The sequence below is a fragment of the Callospermophilus lateralis genome, unplaced genomic scaffold (genome assembly GCF_048772815.1).
Source record: "Callospermophilus lateralis isolate mCalLat2 unplaced genomic scaffold, mCalLat2.hap1 Scaffold_109, whole genome shotgun sequence".
NCBI classification, from domain to species: Eukaryota; Metazoa; Chordata; class Mammalia; order Rodentia; family Sciuridae; genus Callospermophilus; species Callospermophilus lateralis.
In genome coordinates, this window is record NW_027511135.1 from 3,456,409 (window position 1) to 3,476,122 (window position 19,714).

General features: G+C 42.6%; 1 pseudogene; it reads left to right on the top strand.

Moving 5' to 3' along the window:
• LOC143386335 (contactin-4-like) overlaps nucleotides 1-19,714 on the top strand; it is a 67,752-nt pseudogene that overhangs the window by 22,897 nt on the left and 25,141 nt on the right.

Here is a 19,714-nt window from a genome sequence, read left to right on the forward strand (position 1 = left end):
TATTTAAAATTCACTAAATACATATATATTCTCTATATATTTATTTTATATATATATATATATATATATATATATATATATATAATAGTGAATTGGTGAATATATATACAATGTGAATATATATATATATATATATATATATATATATATATATATATATGAGAGATAAATATTCTTCTAGAATGTTCCTTCCCCATCATCTGTTTCCTACTTTGAATCCAAAAAATCCCACCATCTCCTCCATCTTGTGTCTTCTTCGTTCCTGATGTGTTTCTTCATTGATGGAAAGATACTCTGCAGTGATTCCCTGGAAGACAATTTGCCTCTAGGTTTCTTTCCTTGAACGAATTCCTTGGAGAAATTCCCTGTTCCACTCATCAATATTTGCAGCGTTTTCCTTCGGGTCTGATCACTGCCTGGAGATAGAGTATCCAGTCCTCTTTGCTTGGGAGCCATATTGAGGAGATGGGATCTTCTGTTCTCTATAGGGACCTTTGCCAAACCCCTGTAACCGTTGATTCAACCTGGCGTCCGTCCTCTGGTCCAGACATGTTCCTCTGTCCTCTGTGGTTAAAAAGTTAAATCCAAACCTACTTCTGGGGTGGGAAGGGTGGGTCCCCTGGCTGGATGGATAAGGGAGAGGATTTCAGGTCTTAACTGATGCTAATCAAAATATTCAGACCATCTGAGCTCCCCGGCTGCATTGGTACCTGATATCACTGATTTCTAAATCTTGGGGTATGCTCTACATGAGAATAAGGCTGCTCTGCTGTCTTACACCACCTCCAGCTCAAGATTCAGGGTTTCTCGCCTGCAGCTTGCTTCCCGGCATCCCTGAGTGCAATAGTAACACCTCTTAACCATGTTCTTGGGCCATGTAGGCATATGTCCTAAAAGGAAAAATTCTGTACTCCTGTTTAAAGCTTGAGAAGGTTCCCAGAACCCTTATTATCCAGGTTATTAGCAAGAGGAAATGAGATCACATGGAAAGACACCATCATGGTGCTTGTCGCATAAGCATCATAATTATTTTTGTGGCTTTATTATTATCCTGTCCTAGTCAAAACATCCTAGTGCATAAATTATATTCAGTCATCTCTATAGAGCCAAAGAGCATGGAGAGGGAGGGTTCCGTGAAGTGGAGACCCGTGTAGGTCACCTGCTCTCTTCGGGGCTCACCATGTTACTGCTATTGTTTTTCTTGAGCTTGTAAAAGAAACAGGAGTTGGGGGTGGGGGTGGGGGTCACACAGTCACTCACACAGTGAGGACTCTAATCTAGGTTTCACGTCACCTGCGGATGCCCCAATCCTGGAAGGCTGATCTCAATTGCTGGAACATTCTACTGACTCCTCTAGAAGACTGAGTGAGTGCCCCATCTGAAGTTCGCTCCCCACCTTCCCAGGGGGACAGTCAAACCACAAGCCCCAGCCGACCCCCGGGAAGTGAGCAGCCTCACAGTGCACCTGGGAATTTGTGCCATTTCTCCCCAAAACAACCCTCTGTCCTTGAGCCACTCCTAGCCTCTGGAGGAGTATAAAATAGAAGAGGGGAAAACAAAAGTTCTAAAAGACTCTGTGTCTTAAAGCCAAGCATGCAACTCCATGAAGCTTTGTTCAGATGCTTCATATCCCAGGCTCTGAAGGTGTGGGGAAGTTGTCCGTCTCTGAAAACGTCCACACTGAAGACAGGCGGAACAAGGCCCAGAGGGGTTGGGTGGTCACCATGATGTGATCCTCATCCTATCAAATGATCAAATCCTGTGATCATCAGCATCACCATCAAATACCACACAGTCATAGGACTCTTTTTGGCAGCAAAGAAAAACAAGCTTATATTAGATAATTGGCAGAATGTTAGATTTACCTGATGGAACGTGAATCTATCTACCAATCTCCATCAGATAAAACGTCAGAGGCAGGACTACGGACGTAACTCGGTGGTGGGACACTTATTACCTAGCCTGTGTGAGGCCCTGGGATCTCTCTCTAGCACCACAGAAACAAAATAAATAAATGTCAGGGGCAAAGAAGCGGGTTGAATGAAGCTAAAACAAATACTTTATGATGATTCCTTACGTTTTTATATTTCCTATTAACAAATACATTTTTCCCACTATGAGCTGCTGCTAACATTTATAAAAACATTTTTAGTTGTTCTCTTTAGCTATACATAACAGGAGAATGTATTTTGACATATCCTACATACATGGAGTATTCTGTGGGTGTACATTGTTGGGAGTCACCCCGGCTCCAAAGACTAACTTCCCCATTCCTCAAGAAGAGCCATCCAATGTAGAGCCCTCCTAGGCTCACATGATCCTGCCATCCAATGGTAAGCCCTGCTGGCTCACATGATCCTGCCATCCAATGGGGAGCCCTGCTGGCTCACCTGATCCTTAGCCACCAATCAGACTAGCCCTGCTGGCTCACAGGATCCTTACCCACCAGACTAGCCCTGCTGGCTCACCTGATCCTTACCCTCCAATCAAAAAGCACCCCATGCCAACTGTCAAACTACCCCTGGCTCTATAAATATGCAGAACTGTTCCTCAATAAACGGGCAGTTGCTCCGACCACGAGCCTTGTTCGTTCTTTCACACATGGTGTGGAGTTTCACTGGTCGTGGGTTCATATTTGAGCTTGGGAATGTTAAGTCCATACATTCTGTGGTCTTTCCCATTCCCATCCCTCCTCCTTCCTACTCCTTTGTTTAATCCAGTGAACTTATATTCTTCCCTCCCCCACCCCTTCTTATATGTTAGAATCAAACAGAACATTTGACCTTGGGTTTGGGGGGACTGGCTTATTTCACTTAGCACAATAGCCTCTGGTTGCATACATTTACCCGCAGACTTTTAAAACTGAAGAAACAAATCAGCTAAGTCAAGTAACTTAGCCAAATTCAGTCTTCTATGAAGGGGAAAAGCTGAACCTGGTTTCCAGATTCCTCTGATTCCAGAGCAGAGTTTCTTCACCACTGCAAGCTGTGAGAGCAGACTTGTATCTGGAATCTAGACAGCAGTCTGCAATTGACACCTGAATGGTTCAGGTGACGACCTTCACACCTGAAACCGTTCTTTTACTTAGGATCTCTGTCTTCAATGAAAAACCAACTGTGATGATCTAGGGCAGTGTCGGCCAACGTAAGGATTTGGGCATTGACTGTGAGCTAAAGATGGTGAAATCTGTTTTGGGTACATTTTTAGTAATAGTAGATTTTATGGAGTACTTTCCATGTGGCAAGCTGTGTTCTCAAAATGTCACACAGCTTGACTCATCATGTATCAGGGAAAGGTTTTTATTAAATCTGGGGAAACTGAGGTACTGAGGATGCAAGTCACTTTCCTAGGCTCAACCTAGTAAGGGGTCAAAATAAAAGTTAAACACAGAAATTGTGGAACCACCGTCCACTATTTCCATTTTGAATGCCTAAATTATACCATCTCGGACTCTATGTTTCTAATACACGATGCTTTGAAATGACATTTTTTTTTAAATTTTGGAGTGTTTTAGTGTTCGCCTCCTCAGGACTCCATATATAACCCGACCTGACCATGTTCCTGACGTCTGAGGACGTGTCTGGGGTCCTGGGTTTCTTCTGCCTATTCTTCTCTTGGATCCTCTGTCACCTTGTCACTTCGGGCTCAGGTTTGCATTTCTTCCTCCTCCTTCTGATATCTTGACTCCTGAAAGGTATCCTGGGTTCCAACACATCATGTCACACTTTATCAGCATAAAAAGAGAATAAGGTGGAGCTCATTTGTACCCAAACATTGGCAGCCACCCAAGGCCTCTCGCAGTGAATTACAGCAAGCGGTGAGCTGCAGTCATGTTGGAATGGAACTGAGTCATTTATGGTGTGGGGGGGAACTGTCCCTTCAGCCAGGCCTGGGGTTCAAATATCTGTGTTCTCTTTCTAATTAGGCATGCTGCTTTGGGGAATATATTTAACCTCTCTCAGGGAGCCTCAGGGACATTTTTGTTTTTGGAACTGGGGATTGAACCTAGGGACACTTCATCACTGAGCCACCTCCCCAGTCCTTTTTATATTTTATTTAGAGTCAGCATCTCACTAAGTTGCTGAGGGCCTTGCAAATTTGCTGAGGCTGGCCTCGAATTTGCAATCCTCCTGTCTCAGCCGTCTGAGTCACTGGGATGACAGGCATGTGCCACCACACCCGTTGTCTTTTAAATGGTGGTAACAGTGAGATTTGTATCATGGAGTTGTAAGGTTTTAGTGCTCATTCCTTGTGCACATATTCACCAGAACATCCGTTATGTGTCAGTAGCAATGCTCTGTATCAGTGAGCTATGGCGAGCATGTTCTCTGTCCTCACAATGCTCATATTTTACTGAGTTCATAAATGCAGTTATGCAAAATTGACTCCAGGGCATGGTAAACACATACTGCACATGAGCCATGGTGATGTAATGATTCTGGTGTTCAGTGATGGTGACAAGTAGCCATCATGGTACCATGACTATCTGACCAAGAACAGGAATCTATGAAACTGGGCTTCCATAGGAAATACCCTTTTTCTCTCCCCCACCCCTCATATAAATGATTGTAGCAGACAACCACAAAATAAAAAGGGAAATGTTTCCTAGACACATTCCCTGAACACTTGAAATTTGTACTACAGCCTTAATTTGTGGTGAGGATAAGAAAGGTAAAGGTTTTAACAGTTTCTTTTGAACACGCAATAAGTCTTCTTTTGAAAGACCAAGGATGGACAGATTTCCAAAATCCATAAGTGAAGCCACTCTCCAGCACCTTGGTGAGTGGTCTCCGTCATCATTAGCAAACATCAGTGTCTTCTTTTGTAACCTGCAGTTCTGCAGCTGATGCATGCATTTTTCTGTATTCCTGTTTTAACCTCTTTTTTTTTTCCAAACCTCAGATTGAGTGGTTCTCCCCAGCTTCACGATTATTCCTTCTGGGTAATTTTCCAATGACATCTCTAGCTTTTGGAATGTGCATTTATACAGTCCTCCTGACTTGGGATGCCAGAATATTGTTGGTGCATGAAGTGTCTTTGGATTTAGCGGGCATCTTGAAGCATCTGGCAATCAAACATAAACTCCTGTACTTGAGCATTCATGCTTGAACCAGAAATTACTTTGTCATCTTGGCTGGCTTTTATTAAGCAGCCCCACAGCTGCCTTGGAACAATGACTTACTAGAGTCAGCTCTTTCCCTTTGAATGTCACCCTCTTCTCACTGTCCAACATAAGTGTGTCCTTTACCTTTCTTCCTGAGCACGTCCTGGGCATCGATAGGAAGAGGAATAATAGTATCTCACGCCACGGAGCACTTTTAGGGTTTATGAAGCATGTTGAAACCCATTAACCCATTTTGAATTTCATAGTCATCCTGGGAGGCCGAACACTATCACCTTCAAATTACAGATGAGGAAATGACTTCTTGGTGGCTCCTGATACAGCGTTGCTGTGTGGTTCTTATGGTGTAGGTAGGAGGTGTCCCCCAATAGCTCACCTGTGAGACAATGCAAGAATGTTCCCAGGTGAAACATGGTTAGATCACGAGAGCTTTATCCTAATTGGTGAATTAATCCACTTGAATGGATTAATTGGGTGATAACTGTAGCCACATAGGGTGTGGCTGAGGAAGTAGGTCCCTGGGGATGTGACTTTGGGTTTTATATTTTGCCCTCAGCTTGTCTCTCCTCCCCATTGTCGAATCTGCCAAGCCCTTCCACCATGATGTTCCGCCTCACAGTGGGCCCAGAGCTGTGGAGGGGGCCAAACATGGACTGAAACCTCCCCAACTCTGAGCCAAAATAAACTTCGCCTCCTCTATTCTGTTCTTATCAGGTATATTGGCCACAGTGATATAAAAACTGACTAACGCATTGACCAAAGTGGGAAAATAGGTTTTTAGACACTAATCAGTGGGTTTTATATGTCAGAGACTGATGGTTTTAGCAAAACATGTCAGCATTAGAACATCCCTATGAGGTCTGATTCTCTAGAATTAGCTGCAGCTTCCATTTCTGAGACAAGCTCTAAGCCTGGACATGTTTCCAGTGAAGTGTGTGGCCAGCCTGTTTCTGATGCTCCTACATTGTTTGGGAGCTTCCCACATGACAGGGTATGCTGTTGGTGGCCATGTCACTCACTGAAGGGTGCATTGTATCCTGTGTGACTGTCCCCCCTCTGGGATGGTGGAAAGTAACAGGTCACCTGGCATGGTGGCCAAATACCCTCCTTGTGGAAAGCAAATGGGTAATGAGTGAAAAAATCATGGAATGATCTACAAATGTAGAGTTCCACATCCTTTGCACATCTTCTAGAATGACTGCATGGGTATATGGATGGATGCATTTTTCTTACCTATCTCTCTGTGAGCACTGTGAGCATCAAATAGATGCTATAGCAATTTGTAAAGCCCTATTTATTCTATTCCCCTGCAGCTCAGGGACTTGACGTGAGTCATAGAAATAATGTGTACATATTTGTTATAGCCTCAGCTGGGGTTCTTGTCTAACTATCTTTCCCTACCAATAGGGAGCTGTTAGATTCTAATGGATAATCTAGCAAGTTTATAAGCATTTATTGAGGAGCAGACATTTAAATGCATGCACACGACTCTTGTTTGTTTTAATTCAAGTAACTGACATGTTTCTGGAGTGAGGAATTCTTAGGGTTTTTTTTTTTTTTCAATTGACCTAGCCAGCTAGCTACGTCTCTTTCTAGAATATGCTACCAAGGTTCGACACTGACGATTACTGAGTATTTTCAGATAGTAGTACTACTGTAACACTCGTTACCACACCAAAGCCCAGTGGTCATTGTGGAGGATAGTGACTGTAGATTTCAAAATCAGGAGACATCAGGTCAGATCAGAATGCCGACTTAAGTTCCAGACGGGACTTTGGAGAGCACAGCAGCACGTATATAGCTTGTCTGTGAATTACTGTATTTACAAAGGTGCTGTATGCCAAGCCAAGGTTTTCTATTTTAGAATCCTAAAAACCAAAGGACGGGATGTTGATCCACAAGAGATCGTCTTTTCACTTAAAAAAAAAAATATATATATATATATATATATATATTTGTGGCTACCTGCTTTCCTTGGAATGAGTGTCCTTGATCCAGAGTGTGTGGTCTTTGGTGTTGATGATGCTACTATCTGCCTATCTGTCCTGCTGTGTACCCCCATCTTTTTTTCTGTCCCCGATGTTCCTCATCCTGGCTCACTGTCTCCTTTACACAGATGAAATCTCTTTTAAATGACTTGATGTATCTTTGGATTTTTTTTCAATGTCCCCTGTACCTAATTTTAAAAACACAAAACGTGGTGAACACGTCTCCCAAATAAACTAAATTAAGTTGCTTTGTACTTCTCTGATCCTCGATTGATTTTTCTTCTTCTTCTTTTTTTTTTAAATTCTTTTTTTTTCTGGGTCAGTGGATCTCAATGGAAGAAAAGCTTCTCTGTCCGTGATGGGGAAGATTGGCCCCCATGTGCAGTGACCCCCTCAGACCTATCCCCAGAGAATGAGTCCTTCCCGACCAGAGTGGGTTTCAAGAATTGGCATCTTTCTCCTCCAAATGAAGAGCAGTGGTGAAATCTCAATTCGGGTCTCCACCGATTATTATTCTCTTTCCTTTAAATTTCCTTGGAAGTGTTATAGAGACTCAACTTGCCCATTCAACCAACACACCAGGAAGAAGAGTCTCTTTTAGTTAGTGAAACACAGCATGCACACAAAGCAGGTATTTTAGCAATTGCACGGGGCCCAGGAGCTATTCCTAGTTGCCCCATCTTGAAGACTTTCTTGGGAAGTTCACTTAGAATTGCAGACAAATCCCCAGCAAGCTAGTCAGTAGCAAATCAGACTGCTGGGAGAACCAGGGTGGGGTGCAGGGGGTAAATTTTATTTGCAGAAAGCTTTACAAATCAAATCAAATCAAGCAAGGGTAGCTACCCATGTCCACCAAGCTATTAATATGTTCCTTTTAAAGCTTCACAAGTTCCCCTTCTCAAACTCATAAGCAAACAAAGAAGAACAATTAGAATAGGACAATTATTGTCTCCTCCCCAAATGCAGAGTTCTTAAGCGGAGGCATCTGGAAACAGGTAGAGAACCTCTAACAGGAACACGGTTAGCAGGGAAACAGGGGTGATGGCTTCTTCTCCTGAGCATTTAGCACCATCTAGTGTCCAGAATATGAATTGTCCCCACAGGACAGACCTTGCACCAAAGGGCACCGGTGGTTCCTGTGCATATAATGACCAAGGAAGGCAGCATCTGTGGAAATCCTCGTCCTTTCCTCGAGGTATACATATCATTTCTTCTACTCACACTGCATCAGCAGACATGGCAAATGTCCCTCAGACCCAGTAATCTAGTTATTTCAGCAGGAAAGGCTTTATTAGGCCATTTTTGTGCAATGTTTCCAATGGGATCCACTTTATTTCACTGACATTTAATGGGATTTATTTGAGACCCTTTTACCCGGTCACTCATTAGGGACAGTTAACTCATGTGTAGCAGCTGGAACACACAGCCTTGCCGTTTCTCCTTCCCAAACAGAAAGAACTCAGCCTGTGCCTGAAACCTGAACCTGGATCTAGACTCCCTAGAGAAAGAACAGGGGGATTATTTGGTGAACATGTTTCTCCCCAGGTAAAATAGGTAGCTGAGGGTCCCATTTCCCTTTCTTTTGGATCTTTTCTCACAGAAAAAGGAATGTCATGGCGAGATTTTAATTATACTCTGACTTGAAGATGCAACTTATTTGTCATTGACTCTAATTTTTTTTCAATAATTCTTTTAGATTGTCATTTCTTTTATATCATAAATGAAGCATCCTCCCCCCCAAAAAAAATTGTGAGAGGATAAACTTAGGCTATCTTCATCCCTTTGTTACTGGCTGGCTACTTTGCTTTTAGAGTATCCTTATTCATCATAAAAGTTTAGGCACCACAGAAAAGTCTTGGCCTTTAGAAAGACATCCCAGCTGAGAAACCCTGCTACAAAAACATGGCTCAAACCCCAAACCAAGAGTTTACTTTCCTCCTGGTGGCTGAACAATGGAATGACCCCAAATGATTTTTAGACAGATGATAACTTGCTGATTAAAAAACATACAAATTCCTTATTAACCATTGAAACAAGTTACAGGCTTGGGGCGGGGGGCATCAGAAGAATCCAGGTGTCCTTAGAACAATCTTCCTAATTAAATAGGTGTTTAATGCTACACATTTTGACCAGGCAAATCTAATAACATGGATAATCATTGGACGCCTGTTTGCCAAGTACCCACACTTGGCCACCCTTGATTGGTACTTAGATAAACCAAGACAGCTGTGTCTTCACCAGACCTGTCATCATCTTGGGGAACCTCTGTTGTCTATGCTGTCTGTCCACCACCAAAACATCCTTCGGTGGCATTCGACAGTGCATACATGCCTGGTCTTAGCTGGACCATGGTACACTGAATTTTTGTTTCATCAGGATGAACTTCCAAATTAGAATTTAAAAGACCACGAGAAAAATCCACCACCATGCAAGACAGCAAGCACACTCCCACAGTTTGCACCTGTGGAAGTCACGTAGGTCGGCTCCTCTGTGAAAAGTCACTCAAGGGCACAGCGGAAGCATAGTGTGTTGTGTGTTTGTTTCTCTAGCTCTTTTAAAAGGTAGAACCTAACGTCTAAGCAGGCTACAATAATTAGAAAATTAATCATTTTTTTCCGATACAACAATGCATTTGTCTCCAAAAGATAAATATAATTTTATGCAATGCCTCACTCCTGACAATAGGGATTTTACTAATGTATTAGCTCAGATTTCCCCCCTGCCCTGGTGTGCAGTGCAGGAATTCATTGCTTGAATTTTAGTCAGGTGATACATTTGCTTTATTTATTCTTCTTCTTAGAAGCGGCATGAAACTTTAATTTTTAAGTGGCATCTGCTCTAGAATTAGAGTTAGCTATCTTTTTAATTTCATTGTTCCATGGTGTGTTTTAAATATTTACACTTTAAATGTTAAGGAAATCTAAGCAGGCTTCCATTCCTTAACTTCCTCTTCCCCTTCCCATCCCTCCAAGTGCAGGGCTATGATGCAGGGTGGCAAGGTGGGTCGAGGACTCTGGGGAAGGGTGACTCCAGGACACAGGGTGGTGGCAGGTAGCTGCCGAGGGAGGGGGCACAGGAGACTTGTTTTATACTGAACAAAATGGTAAAATGATAAAATTGAGACAACTTGAGTAAATAAATGCTGTCAGAAAAAATAGAAATAGAGATGGAAATGGTCTCTGTCTATATGCATCCATATATATGTGTATGTACATATATGACCTACATACATATACCTGTGGACATATATGACATATATATACATATATACATACGGATACATATATTTATGTTTGTACATATACATATATCTATGTGTGTGAATATATATACATATAAAAATATATATTCATATATATACATACATATATATTAATGAATATATATATATGAATATATATGTGTGTATATATATATATATATATATATATATATATATATATATATATATATTCACACACACACACCCAACTCTGTTGGCTGAGAAGGCCTGGAATCAATGACCTCATCAACAATGAGTACATTCAGTGTCTACACCTTGGTTTCTCAAAACCATCTCCCACTACAAAGAACCAGGGTGCCCTGGAGAAAAGACTGACTCAATAGCTGTAGTAGGGAAAAGCATGAGATGAACCTAGAACATCTGACTGAAGTAGAAAGCAAGGACATACACTCTGAATGACGACAAAAAATGTCAAGACGACACAGGGGCACACCTAAAAGGACTCCTGGAGGCCAAAATGGGGACCATTTGAGCATTAAAATAAATCACCATAGAAAAGTATGATAATGTGTCAGATAAAATGAGTGTATGCCAATATATGTCAGCCAATAAATAAATAAGGGCAAGAGGAAAGCACTCTCTTGGCGTCAGATGTCAGGTGGTCCACGCAGGTGGACTGGTGGCCATGGGGGGGTTACCGTTTGGCCACCATCATGGAGGTCATCCATGCAGGCGGGGTTTGCAGCACATTCTAAGGTGGATGGGTACCCTCGGGACGTGAGCGTAGCCTCAGAATAGCTGCCCTCAAAATGCAGTCAGTTTCAAGGTGGGGGACTGTTTAAGTGAAAAGTGGAAAAGTCACAGCGAGGCAAACACTGCGTGTGAGTGTAGGCAGGTGTGTGTGTGTGTGTGTGTGTGTGTGTGTGTGTGTGTGTAGAGAGAGAGCAAGAAGGTAGTAAGAAGATATAATAAAATATTAAATTTGGTGGCACCTTTTTGGTCACGTTGAAATCTCTTCAAAGTAAATGATTTTTTTTTCAAAAGCAGGTAAAAATATAAAAGGAGGCTCAGAGGTAAGAGTCAATGACCGACAGCCGCAGGGTGGGAGCTGTTGACATGGTGACTGGTGAGGGAACCCTCGGGTGGCTCCTTGATCACATTCTGGGTCCCACATAAGTCTGGATAAGTCCTTCACCATATAGCCTCCTTGGGTGATGAGTCCTGCTCCTTGACATGTTCAAGTATGAACATTAGAGAAGCACAGGGGGCACGCAGATAAAGAAGGGTTTATTTAAAAAAGAGAACATAGACTTCTACCAGGAGGGAGGAGGGGGCCACAGCTGGTGTCCTGGTGTCCCCAGAAGCCAGGATGCTTTGCCTTTTGATATGTCCTGGGCTTCCTCTGTTCTCCTGCCCTCTTCCCATGATCTCTCTCCTTCCTGCATCTGTGACTAGGCCCAGGGATGCTCAGGTGGGATGGCCAAAAGGTGGGAAGCAGGTGGCCGGGGGAAGGGCCATATGGAGCATCCCAGGACACACTAATTAACAACTTTAAAACTCCCTGTAGGGAGGGACAATATAATTTATCCTGGGACAGGAGACCTTAACAGGTTATCTTGATAGGGTGCAGGAAGGGCTCTGAAGGCATTTCAGTCCAGCAGGGGACAGTCTCCAACTTCCCAGATTCACTCAGATTGGCCTCCTGGATCCAATCTGATGGATTCACCTCTCTATGCTGACTGCCTGTCTAATTCTGGCTGCACCTTTCTCGTGCTAAACACGTTCAGTGATTCCAGCTGTTGGAGGATTCTTAGGTCCTCCACGGGTCTAGACCCACGAAGCTGTCCGTGAATCCACAGGGTGTTTCCCAAAGGGCTGTGTTCTGACTCACCCAAAGTACAACTGGACTGTTACCTCTTGAAATTGGAATGCCCCATGCTAGGAATGCAGGATATGAGGGTGCTGGCCTTCTTTGGTAGCTTCTTGGGCACGGTGCACATGGAAATGTGGGCAGCTCTTGTCCATGTGAGCTACCTGTCCTCCACACGGTGTGTATGCAGCAGATTTGTTTAAGTGTAGCTTTTTTGCCTCAATCCCCATGAACTTTCATCCTGGATAAAAAGGTTGGCCCATGGGCTGGGGTTGTGGCTCAGTGGTAGAGCACTTGCCTGGCAGAAGGTTGGCCCAGCTTAGAATCACTATGAATCTCAATTCTCATCTCTAATATTCATGTATTCATGATCTTTCATTCAATATGTGTTTTATGCAGAATTGGTCAATATAATGTATGCAGCACTGAGTTTTGTTTAAGTGGGTTCAACCGTACAAAGCTGAACTTCATCTGTAGAGATGTTTCCTGAAGGGTTTTTGCCATCACTCATCAACAATCGTTGTTGCAGCATTTAAATGTTGTTAAAAATAGTTTTCTGTCCCTCTGCCCTGTGGCTTTAGAGGTAAACTGACTCTCAGCTCTTTGATGAGCTTCAGGCCTTTGAAGAAATCCATTTTTTAAATTTTTCCTTATAAATAAAAAGTATGTAAAAAAATCCTACTAAGAACATTGTCAAAACCATTACACTTAAGAAATTTGCTTACCAAAGAGAATGCATTAAGACGACTAAACACATTAAATTAAATTGACTACAACACATTAAATTGTTTCCTAAAAGGCATCGAGGATGCCTGAGCATATAGATCAGTGGAAAAGCACTTGCCTAGCATGTGTGAGGCCCTGGGTTCCATCTTAGCACTGGGAGAAAAAAAAAGCTAAACTAAAAGACACCAAGGGATAATCTTGGCACTACAAATGAAATGTTAAAAAAGTTATCAATGGAAATGGGATGGTTGGTATCGTATAGGCAAAACCTCATCGAAATGGAATTCTTGTCCCATGAACCCCAAATACTTGTTTACAGAGAATAGCTCTAATTCAGGAAATCTTTTCATCAACAGCCAAAGTCAGAATGTTCTATGGCTTGGATGCCTGTTGTACGTTTGGAATTGGTGCAAGGAGTTGTTGATCTCATTGTTAACGGAGTGCTTAATAAGTAACCTGTCTTCATGGCTGTTACAGCCTCTTCCACAAAGCAGTTTCCCAACTGTCATCTATATGTTACAGAAAACACTGTAGAAAGTAAGAATGTTTGTAAGCACGAGGGCGGGTGAGCACTTGGCACAGAAATTTCTAAGCAAGAGTCCCAATGATGTCATTCTCTCCCGTAGGAACCGACCACAAGAATGAACATTGATTGAGGGGTGTCATTGATCCGACTTATTTTTGCTAATTACATCCAAATCCAGGCACAAATTTGCATCTCGAGTTCTAATTGCCTCTGAGACTTCTCTGCACAGAATGGTAGCTACTAGAGTGACTCTCTTCAGAACAGAAGTCAGAAATACAGGTTCCTGCTGATCTTGATGAATTAGAACCAAAGGAAGGGAGACAGTTTGTTTTTTCAAGAAGCCATCTGTTTGTTTGTGTACAGCACGTGTATTGAAATTGAAGGAAATTAATCCGGTAAAAAAAAAAAGTATCAGAACTCATAACGCAGTAAACAAGAGCACTCAGGAAACATACACTCTGAGAAAACCAAGAAGCTAATGAGGTTTCTAAACCTCTTTAATTTAATCTTCTCTAGTCCCGAGGAGACCTCTCTTGGTGTGTGTACAGCGTATGAGTTATTTTGCATTGATTCTTGCTGCTTTGGAGCTCACAACGCAAATCGGCGACAAGTGCTCGATTAATGAATTAGTGGCTGTCAGCTTAGCAACTGTACCAACATGATCCTTTATTTTAGGGACTTCTCTGGTTAATAGGCAGCTGAATTTGCCAATTTAATAAAAAAATTAATAATAACACCTGTCCCAGACCCCTACATGTGCATAGAGTGCTGAACAGTTACTTCAGGAGACTGCTGCCAATCAAAAGTGGGAGACAGGTGGTCAGGAGTGTGGCTCAGTGGTATAGGTGTGCTGATTGTACACTCCAAGTTCCATGTGTAAGCTTAGAGCTACAGCTAGCATTTTAGACCTGAAATCACCCCTGCGTGCTACCTGTCGAAGGCAGGAAGTTCATTTCTCTTGTAGCCTCTGAAACCAGTTGTAACCCATGGCAGGGATTCTTTGAATTTCCTTCTGCATTAAAATATCTTCAGTTGATGACACACACTAAAGAGTGCAGATTGATAGGTTATGCCCTTAGACTTTCTCTCTGGATGATTTGTGAATGAATATCAGGCCTTCAGCTAAATGAAGCAAAGTGTGGTGGTGGTACATACCTGCAATCCCAGCAACTCAGGAGACTGAGGCAGGAGGATCACAAGTGTGAGGCCAGCCTCAGCAATTTCATGAGACCCTGTCTCAAAATAAAAAATAAAGAGGGTAAGCGGGGGTGGTGCTGGGATTGTGGCTCAGGGAGAGAGCACTCTCCTCAATCCTCACCACCACATAAAAATAAAATAAAGATATTGTGTCCACCTCTAACTAAAAAATAAATATTTTCCAAAAAAATATTAAAAAAAAAAACGGGCGGTAGACATGGCTCAGTGATTTAGCATCCCTAGGTTCAATCCCCAGTACCAAAAAAATAAAAATAGAAAAATAAATGAAGAGAGGCAGAATAACAGTTCTTAACACTCCTGGACATGAGTTTCATCTGTTAAAAATAGGGTTGGTGGGGCTGGGGTTATAGCTAGTGGCAGAGCCTTGAGAACTAATTGATAGCTGGGCACGCTGGTACATGCCTGGAATCCCGGGGGCTCTGGAGGCTGAAGCAGGAGGATCGCGAGTTCAAAGCCAGCCTCAGCAAAGGTGAGGCACTCAGCAACTCAGGGAGACCCTGTCTCTAAATAAAATGCAAAAATAGAGCTGGGGATGTGGCTCAGTGGTCGAGTGTAGCTTTACTGAAAAGGCAAAGTTACTAGAGCCTTCTTTCTGTTTTCCCTGAGCATCTGCAGAGATCTAACCTCAGGGCTCCCCCGCTGGGTTCTGTCACTTGGGGAAGGTTCACATAATGAGCAGTTTCATCTTTTTGTCTTCAAAACGACTTCCTGGCTCACATCTGGGATTCCCAGATGACCAAAGCCAAGCCACTCCTGCCTGCTCCCGGGTGCGGGGTTGGAGGCCCACCACGCTGTCTGTCTCTGGTCTTGTTTCCACTCTCAGATCCCACCAGGGTGATGGTCCCCGCTTCCAGCATGGACGTCACAGTGGGAGAGAGCATCGTCCTGCCATGCCAGGTGACCCATGATCACTCCCTGGACATCGTCTTCACGTAGTCCTTTAAAGGACACCTGATAGACTTCGACCGAGATGGGGACCACTTTGAAAGAGTCGGAGGGGTAAGCATTAATGTCACCCTGTCCACAAGTCTGCTGTCAACTCTGCACAGCAATCCCACAGGCAGGTTATGTGTTCCTGTGTGTGAAGGAGGAGACTGACGCTCCTAGGAGTCACATTCTTCCAGTTCCTAGATTGCCACACTCAGTTTTAAACTTCAAAGTCCCAAGCTCTGTGCCCCAATCCATGTGCTTGACCCTAGACCTGATTAGAGAAAGAACTTCAGAATAGTCACCTCATATCTCTTTAGGCTACTAATTGTCCTTCCCCTTAGCTCTTGTAGAAGACTCATGGTTGCAAATTTAGGATTTGCTTTCTTGATTCTAAAAGTCTGGTGAGGCTATGTATTATTTGCAGGTAATTTTAATTCAAGTACTTGATTTTTGAAAGGCCTTACTTTTCACGGTGCACTTTATCAATAAATACATAACAAGGTTAAATCTATAAACAATTGACAGTTTGTGTCTATCAGAATCATTATGAAACTGGACAACATGGTTTGTGCATGTAATCCCAGCCACTCAGGAGGCTGAGGCAGGAGGATTGCCAGTTTGAGATCAGCCTCATCCATTTAATGAGACCTTGTCTCAAAATTCAAAATAAAAAGGCATGGGGATGTGGCTCAGTGGTAAAGTGCCCCTGGGTTCAATCCTTAGAACCAAACCAACAAACAAAAATATCATTCTCAAAAAAAATTTTTTTCTTTGCCCTAACCCAGCTCTGCATTCCTATTGGTAATGAAGATTCTTTCTGGCTGCCATTATTTTGGAGGCACCTAATAAAAATATAGCAGAATTCAAAAATGGAGCTATAATTTGAAAAGCCCTCCCCACCCCCTACATTTCCAACATAATCTGATTTGCACATTATCTTACCTGCTTTAGGTTGAGTATAAATGGCTTAAAGCTCACCATCCAGGACATGAAGGGGCATCTCTTCTACTGAACGTCTGATGACATGCAGGCCGACTTTCTCAAATGAGTTCCAGCTACAGAATTCCATGGAACAATTTGAATGACTATTTTTTTCTCTTCTTCTCAGCATCGAATCCAACTGGCACCATTTCAGATAAATAGGAGAGAAGTTCATGCATTGCATCAAAAAAAGTCACAGTTCATTAGGGACTGTCTCTTGGAACCCTGGTTGAGAGAGGCTGAATGACACGGCCCATCTGAACCACTCTGGACCTCTTCCATGGGGTTCCGCTGAATCACTGTGGCTAAGTGACAAGATCATTACCTATTTCATGAGGGCATTGAAGCTATTAAATACCTCTTGGTCTAAAAAAAAATGCAAATCCCAGTGCCTACCTCAAAAGAAATACTGCATAAACTTTAGTGCTTCTATTACACAGAGGAAGGATAACACTAGCTGTGATTACAGGAAATGCAAGTCGAGAAAATCCTGTCTATATTAAGCAGAAGAGTTGTTTGAACATTGAAACCAATTTCTTGGGCAAGAGAAGTAGTTATAAAAAAATGTCTTCTCCAATCAGAATAGAGGCGGGACAATCAAATTGGATGTCCTCGTAATCACTCACATGTGGCCTCTATGCTGTACCAGAACTGACCGCCTTTCCTCTGACACTTTCAAGGGCTCTGTCGGGAACAGAACAGACCATGGGGTGGGGGATAAGGGGATAAGATGGCCCTGTCGTCCTGGGTAAGAGCATCGGTGCAGATCTCCCTAAACAGTTTGGTCTGGTTGGTTCCAAGGGAAAGTCTCTTTCTAGGAAATTCTTACTTCGATCCTATTTTTATATATATATATATATATTTGTTTCATTTTAAAGATACAAATCTGGTCAAAATTGGCGAATCACTAGAGCATGTACTAAATCCCAAAATCAGAGAGCATATGGTAGGTTGCTGTGCTCCGAAACAGGCCACAGGAAGTCTCTTTGACATTCAAGTCCCAGTGAATAAAGTGAATTAAGGAGATGGTATAGGCATGTCCTTACTGCCAACGTGGCTTCTGTCTTAAAATCAATGCACCTTTCATATTCCCTATGGGAGGCTGATTTTTAATCCACACCTCTGTTCAAGTGTTATATGTCACTTGAATATTTATATCTCCAGTATTATGTTTCCCCAGTCAAAATATCTTAGGTAAAAAAAAAAATCATTAATAATAATACTGATAGCCAGGCATGGTGGTGCACACCTGTAATCCCAGCAACTTGGGAAGCTGAGGCAGGAGGATCGTGAGTTCAAAGCCAGCCTCAGCAATTTAGCAAGGTGCTAAGCAACTCTGTGAGACTCTGTCTCTAAATAAAATACAAAATAGGGCTGGGGATGTGACCCAGTGGTTAAGCACCCCTGGGTTCAATCCCTGGTGCCAAAGCAATAATAATAATAATAATAATAATAATAATAATAATAATAATATTGATGATGGTGGTGGTAATGATAATTCCTTCTATTTGCCTAATCATTTATAAAGCACCTTCTTATATATTAGCTCCCTAATCCCCACAGAATCCGTAGGAAATAAGTTGAGCATCTATTATCTCCTGTTACTGAGACATGGTCAGTGCACAGTAAAAACTGGATGAAAATCCTAAGTGTTATAAGTAAGAGACTTTCAGATTTAAAAAAAAAAATTTTTTTTCATAGCTCTTCTTGAGTTAGCTTTAAGGTCTTTGACATGATTGTTTCAGAAAGAAAATTGATCATGACCATCAATAATACCAGTTTAAATTTATGGTGTGCTTCACAGTCTGTAAAAAGGATTTTGAGTAGCCGCACAATCTGATTTGTTTCTCAATCCCACAGCACAGTGGAGCAAGACATCCATCTTTCAAAGGTCAATAAACTAAGGTCCAGAGAGATTAAGAGACTTAGATGAAATCACACAGCAGGGGTCAGCCCAAGACAACTAAGTATCAAAACTTGAGTGTTCCTTTTGCTGTGTGCTTTGGCCTCTGTGCTAATCCCCTGACAGCCATTGGTAGCTTCTTCCATTGTCTTTGGTAAATATAAATGTGATGGGTTCTACTGACACACAGGATAGGAACTCAGGACTTGCTGACTCCCAGTGAGAATAAGGTCTTTCTAGAGAGTCCTATAGCAAAATATTATTAAGAATGGGGACTATGTGGCTGACTGTAGGGGTTCAAATCTGGCCCCGATTTTTAGTAGCTAAGTGACCGTTGGCAAGTCACCTCACCTGTTTGTAGCAGAGTTTCCTCTTCTGTGAAATCAAAAGAGCGCCTGCCTCTCAGAACGTGTGTTTAGTGAGTTAACAGAAATAAAGCACTTGAAAGGTAGCCGCCATATGCAAAATACCATTGAGTCTCACCAGGATGGTGGCCATTTGCAGAAGGAGTACTTCAGGATCTGGGTCCGCTTTCCATTCTGGAGTTTGGAAGGGGAAAACTCGGGTGGGCGGGTAGACCATAAATTATTCTGCTATTCTTTGGGAGTTTGGAAAGAGGCAGAGCATCTCAACACCTGGCCTGTGGGATGGACCTATGCTTGAACAGATGTTCACCAGGCTCTTGATGAACAGGGATAAGAAACCAGAGTCCTTCATTCAAATGCCACCTTTGTGCGAGCCTGAGGAGGGAACCTCTCCTGTTTATTAAAAGTCCCACGCTGTTGAATGCTGTAGAAATATTTATGGGGCACAGAGACATCTCTAGACCCGGGGATGTAATTAGTCCTATTCATCTGCTAATCAAACATGCATTTGGCATTTGGAAAACAAATTAGCACCCGTTCCACACTAGGTGATGGGATATTTCCCTCGAGAGTCTGGTCTTCATAATCCTTTAATTCAAACCTGGGAGCAATCAAAATTGCTGGCTGTAGAACAAGGCTGTGCAGGAAATTGCCAAACGCCTCCAAATGAGGAGGGAGCGGTTTGCTTCCTCTTTCCAAATGTGGAGTTGCAAAGTGTGGGAATGCCAACGTGGAGGGCAGGGAGAGGACATTTTGGAGAAACCCCCAGGACAAGATCAGGAGCCACCTTATGGTGGCAGAACTGCTTCAGGGAGCCTGAGAGGCCACACACCTGAAGTCTCTGGAAGGTGCCATCAGAAGG